Source organism: Aotus nancymaae, unplaced genomic scaffold (genome assembly GCF_030222135.1).
Source record: "Aotus nancymaae isolate 86718 unplaced genomic scaffold, 86718_ANA_hifiasm-v0.15.2.pri h1tg000020l, whole genome shotgun sequence".
NCBI classification, from domain to species: Eukaryota; Metazoa; Chordata; class Mammalia; order Primates; family Aotidae; genus Aotus; species Aotus nancymaae.
The window spans coordinates 11,884,573-11,891,151 of NW_026988432.1; the positions used below are offsets into that span (position 1 = coordinate 11,884,573).

A 6,579-nucleotide genomic window follows, 5' to 3' on the forward strand; every position below is an offset into this window, starting at 1 on the left:
AACACACTTTCAATAAAGTTCATTATTTTTATGATAATTGCCATGTTTGTTACTAGTACCATCATCCTCCTGCATTTTCAAGAGGCTTCTCTCAAATCTTTTAATTCTTAGAAGATATATATCACAGAAACTATTTTTATCTGTATGTACTTTTCTTTTTTATTAATTACGTTTTGTTTCCTTCATCTTTTCTGAGTTTATTTGTTATGTTTTGTTTCCTTCATCTTCTCTGGGTTGGAGAACAAGAGCCTAGTGCTGATTACAGGGTTTGTGACAAGGTCGGAAAAGCCTCTGGTCTGGCCAAAGTGTGGAAAGAGGTAAAACCGTATTCAAGCCATTCTGAATCCTTCACTTTCTCTAACCTTCTTATACACACCAAAACTCCCCAAGAATAGAAAACGTATAGCATTTGTCTGCATTATTTACCTATAAAAGATATTCATCTAGACATCTGTGAATTAAAAAAGTAATATGGGCTCTTCCGCCGCCATTTTAAATCCTGCTCCATACAACGCTCCGCCGCCGCTGCTGCCGCGACCCGGACTTTGCGCCAGCACCCCCTGCCGACAGCTCCGCCACTATGGAGGACATGAACGAGTACAGCAACACAGAGGAATTCGCAGAGGGATCCAAGGGCAATGTGAGCAAGAATCAGCAGGATGACGGTTGTAGACTGCACAATTAAAACAGATCCAGTCACTGGGAGATCAAGAGGATTTGGATCTCTGCTTTTCAAAGATGCTGCTAGTGTTGATAAGGTTTTGGAACTGAAAGAACACGAACTGGGTGGCAAATTGATAGACCCCAAAAGGGCCAAAGCTTTAAAAGGGAAAGAACCTCCCAAAAAGGTCTTTGTGGGTGGATTGAGCCTGGATACTTCTGAAGAACAAATTAAAGAATATTTTGGAGCCTTTGGAGAGATCGAAAACATTGAACTTCCCATGGATACAAAAACAAATGAAAGAAGAGGATTTTGTTTCATCACATATACCGATGAAGAACCAGTAAAAAACTGTTAGAAAGCAGATACCATCAAATTGGTTCTGGGAAGTGTGAAATCAAAGTCGCACAACCCAAAGAGGTATATAGGCAGCAACAGCAACAACAGAAAGGTGGAAGAGCTGCTGCAGCGGGTGGACGATGTGGTACGAGGGGCCGTGGCCGCGGTCAGGGCCAAAACTGGAACCAAGGATTTAATAACTCTTATGACCAAGGATATGGAAATTACAATAGTGCTATGGTGGTGATCAAAACTAGACTGGCTATGGCGGATATGATTATACTGGGTATAACTATGGGAACTATGGATATGGACAGGGATATGGACCACAGTGGCCAACAGAGCACTTATGGCAAGGCATCTCGAGGGGGCGGCAATCACCAAAACAATTACCAGCCATACTAAAGGAGAACACTGGAGAAAACAGGAGGAGTTGTTAAAGTAATCCATCTTGCAGGACGACATTGAAGATCGGTCTTCTGTTGATCTAAGATGATTATTTTGTAAAAGACTTTCTAGTGTACAAGACACAATTGTGTCCAACTGTATATAGCTGCCAATTAGTTTTATTTGTTTTTACTTTGTCCTTTGATATTTGTGTTATGACTCAATGTGGATTTGTTTATACACATTTTATTTGTATGATTTCATGTTAAACTTCAAATAAATGCTTCATTATGTGAAAAAAAAATAAAAAAATAAAAATAAAAAAGTAATATGGACCTGAAGGATGCCTTCTTCCCCAAGGGCTCTGGTCTTAGTACTTCAGGTGGGCTTCAGATCTATGGCAACCACGGCTCAGGAGGCATCAAGCTTTCCAGTTTCAAACAAAAGTCCACCATAATTGAGGTCAAATACTTGAATTATGCTTCATGCTAATCTAATATTTTCTCAATACGTGTCTGTCTGGTTATATGTTCCTTGCTTAGGAAAATGCATATTTGTTTTGTCATTTGATTTTTTGGAGTAGCTGAAAGCATTCATTTTAAGTACTAAATTATAAGAATGCATGAAATTATAGAAATTAATTCATAAAAAAGTTTAATGTTGAATCTCTTTAAAAATAAGCTTAAATGTGATTAATATCCAGCTCTTGATAAATTGATACGGTAATAATGAATACATTAAATATAGCAATGATGATTCTGAGATCATAGAACATAAATAATGTTATCAGATATTTTCATCCCATGTCCTTAATGATCTCTGATAACCAGACATTAATTACTATTAGTTATAAATCACTGTTAATTCAACCCACTATGTATTTATAGTTTAGTTTCTAAAGAAACCTATCTAGATAACAGTCAACCATATGCATCCATTATTTTATTTTATTTTATTTTACTTTAAGTTCTGGGATACATGTGTAGGACATGCAGGTTTATTACATAGGTATACATGTGCCATGGTGGTTTGCTGCACCCATCAACCTGTCATCTAGGTTTTAAGCCCTGCATGCATTAAGTATTTTAACACACTCTTCACTGTCCTCCATTTCTATTTCCTCTGCTCAGGGATAAATTGATTGCTGCTCAGCTCAGACACAGAATTGAGCACCAAGGGACTCTGACTACAAAGTGATGTTAGAAGGTCAGCATGAATCACAGCAGCTAATTTAGATCTCCATACATGAAAAAAGATGAAAGAGACAACCTGCCCATAATTTTCATATTATAGCAGAGGGAAGAAATAACAAATATAGACAAGGATTTGATGTTATGCCAAGCATTTATTTTTCTAATCCATGAAAGTTCATATAAGCGTAAGTTATCATTTTATGTTGCTATGGCAGTCTTTAGAGAGCTACACACAAAATGAGCTGCCAAGCCATACACAAGAGAATTGAACTTGCATCTTGAGAGAGAGAGAGGAAGTAGGAACTGTGGCAGTTGGCTAAAATAAGGAGTTTATAAGATGAAATACCAAAACATAAATTTGGGATATTAGAGGCTTATGCATTCAACAAAATTTATACACTCTTAATGCTGAAAGCAAGAAACTAAAGACAGAATCCATTACACTAACATTATTTATATACCACACTTGAAGGCATATATATGCTTTAATAGTCAAAAGAATACTTGAGTTAAAGTCAAATATGAAAACCAGAGGACACGGACTAATGATAGAATGAGTGCTCAGAGAATATGAATATTTGTTGTGTAGAATGGGAGCAGTCACCCTGCAAAGTAAATGACTAAGAGAAGCAATTAGCATAAAGGGTTTTTAAATATTGTTAAATCATCATATAATTTGAAAGAATCATAAAAGTTCCATCATTATAAGGACTACATACAGCACTTACATATTTTCAATGCACTTTATGATCATTGACTAGTAATTAGCAGAAAAACTTTCTTATTCCAGAGAAATAAATGAAAATACATTTTTCTGCTTTCCTTACCTTATAAAATCTCCTATGAAACTTCACCTAGCTTGTAGTGGATTTAATTCCTTGTTTTTCTCAGTATCTAGCAGAAGTTTAAACCTTTATGATTTGTACCAGTGTATTTACAGAATGATTTAAAACATTCTTAAGAAGTTAGTATTCAAACATCATTAAATATTTAATACTGGAGGGATGCTAAAAGTTAGCTCCTGTTCCATGAGAATAGCGTTAAAGAATACAACAAACACCTATTAACTGCAGAACTGGAGCAGCAGAAAAGTAAGAGAATCAGAAATTGAAATCATTGTCTCAAGGCAAGCTATGACTATTGAAAATGTACTACTGATCATTGCCTTGCATATAAACTGCTTTTATTGACAACCACATAAAATCACCAGAGGAGGTATGAAAAGTTATAGGAAGGAAAGAAAGCAACGAAACATTAACTCTTAAAGTAATCATTTCAAGTATTATTACATTAATTTACAGATGAAGAAACTGAAACTGAGAAGGGTTAATTTAATAGTCCAAAGAATAGAGTAATGTCAGGACAAGGATTCCAAGTCTATCTGATTCAAAATGGCTTCACCTTTTTGTCCTATTTTCACTGTATCATCTCTGCCACTTCATTACATGCATGACCAGGGTCCAAAGCTGGGTTCTGTTCTAAGAATTCTGTCCTCTAAAGAATAGATAATGTACTTAAGTTCCTGCAATGTGAGATTTGATACTAATTTTCCAGAGTGGGTGTAACAACGGGATAAAGAGGGAAAATGAAAGCTACATTGCTGTTGAAAATGCTGCTTTGTGGCAAAGCATAGTGATTTTGCTAGTGTGTCTTGTGCATCTATACAAACAGTTTCAGGGACATAAGGAAATAAAAAATTGAGATATGATGTGATGCTTTGGAAATGACTAGGCAGCTGCCTTGAGTAATTCACAAGTGTTAATTCTTGACGTTCCTCAAACATAACTGAACTATTGTTGTCTTTGTAGATTCATACTCATGCCAAGTATCAAGAGGGAAACTCTGATGGATTGTTCAGAGCCCCAATTTCTGTAACTGTCCCTTCTCGGTGTATTGAAAGCTGCTAAGCATTAGAATCAACCGAACTGACTTTATCTTTTTATTACACTATATCGAATTGGATTCTTTGAGATTCTTTATCTTTTTATTACACTATATCGAATTGGATTCTTTGAGATTCTTATTCTCCAAACAGTAAAAGGAATAAATATAAACTGTATCTGACAAGTTAAGAAAAGATGGAGATCAATAGCTTGTTAAAATGATTTTGATGGAAGCTATTATTATGAAATAAAAAATGTTGTAGAATAATGTAGGTATGCTGCTATCACTAAACAGTTTTTTATGTATTCTCATCATGTAAAGCAGATAGAACAACATGTATTAATTTAAATTTAATAATATTCACTATTAAAGTTATATCTAGATGGAAATTTAAAATATTCAAAACTGGTTAACAAGTAGGTTAAGAAAATGACCTAATTTTAAGAAAAAAATACAGTTACTACTTCGTTCTTTTGAATGGTTGGTTCAAATTATTTACAATTTCAAGAGAAATATTTAAATTCATGACACAAAACATAATATTTTGCAATGTTCTTAGGTATTTGTCCTAAATTTGATATCATATTGTTTTATGTTTATGATGATTGATTTCAACTGTCCTAAGTTGGTTTGCTACAGTTTTGCATATGACATCAGTCGAATAGACTCATAAGACTAGCATTTGAATAAAAGATGTTTATAAATGATAGACATTTCCCTGAGTACTTCATTTTATAGCAGTCTTACACTTTTAAAGTAACAAGCTAAGATTATTCACTGAATTCACACTTTGGTGTGCTCAGAATCACCCGGAGGACTTATTAAAGTTTGCTGGGCCCTACTTACAGAGTTTCTGATATAGTAAGTCTGAAAGAAAGAATCGGAGTAAAGGAGAGAGGGGCAAATTTGCATCTCTAACAAAATTCCCAGGTAATGTCGATGCCTCTGCTCAGTGATCATACTTTGAGAGCCACTACCATAAAGAAGGCTACTGAAGGTATTTAGCCACCTTAGTATGAGCACATTCAGAGTATTCTATTTAGTATTTCATGCCAAAATTGTCCACATGGATCACAATAAGACAATTTTAAACTCATTCCAGAAAACATGGTTTTATTTTAATAAATCATTCACAGTGTAATTATTTTATAGCCTTCATAATTAGGTGAAAGTATTTCATAAGATAAACATATCATCTAAATACTTCTTTGGGCTACTAGGCAGATTTAAGTTTGCCATGCGTATTTGTCATTTTAGGTCATGTGAGGACTACCCAATCTAAGATAGACCTACTTTGTTTAAATTAAACAATGAGGCTAAAATAGCAGAATGCATGAAACTAAAAAACTAAGGTGTTAGTCTCCTAAACATTTAGTCATTATGGAAAAAAATAACAAAACAAGATAAAAAATGGAAAAAAATGACAGTGATTTATGTGTTTCAGTCCTTTCTGATATTTTTCAACCTTACAACCTGGTATATTTTGGTCATCTGTAACCTTTATATGAGTTACTCACATCATTAAACTCCTCTTGGGAGATAAAAATGATGGAATATATAAAACAAATTAGATGCAGCCAATAAATAAGCCATTCCATTATATATATCTGACTATGCCTACCCTGAAGGAACCTAATAAACTAGCCCTTTCTTAGCTTTTCTTTGTTAAAACACAAGCTGGTAGCAGATTTGAACAAAACTTACATGGTTCATTATGGGTAAATCATTAATTTGCAAAGTTCATTGTTTAAACATAGACTATAGTTTTGTTTACAAACTCTAGGGTTGTAACTTAATGAATAAAATTGATAAAACAATGATTCAAGTAAAAGATTAATTGAAGAAAAAAAATTACCCTTGACTAAATAAAAGACAAAATATGGGTTAATTACCCAAGAGCCAGACACAAAACAGAGAAATAATGTTAAGGTCCAGGATATACCTAATATACATGTGATGAGTATCATGAGAAATAAATTTTAAAACCCTACACTACTTATGATTAGGAAGCATCTAATAGATTTTATCTCTGCTTTACTCTCTTCCTTCTAATTTTGATAATTTTGATGGTTTGAAGTTGTAGTTATGAATTAATTTCATAATAATCAGCCAGTA

General features: G+C 34.0%; 1 pseudogene; it reads left to right on the plus strand.

Moving 5' to 3' along the window:
- The first annotated feature begins 565 nt into the window (after nucleotides 1-565).
- On the plus strand, nucleotides 566-1,435 carry LOC105726076 (heterogeneous nuclear ribonucleoprotein D-like; annotated as a pseudogene).
- The last annotated feature ends 5,144 nt before the right edge of the window (nucleotides 1,436-6,579 follow it).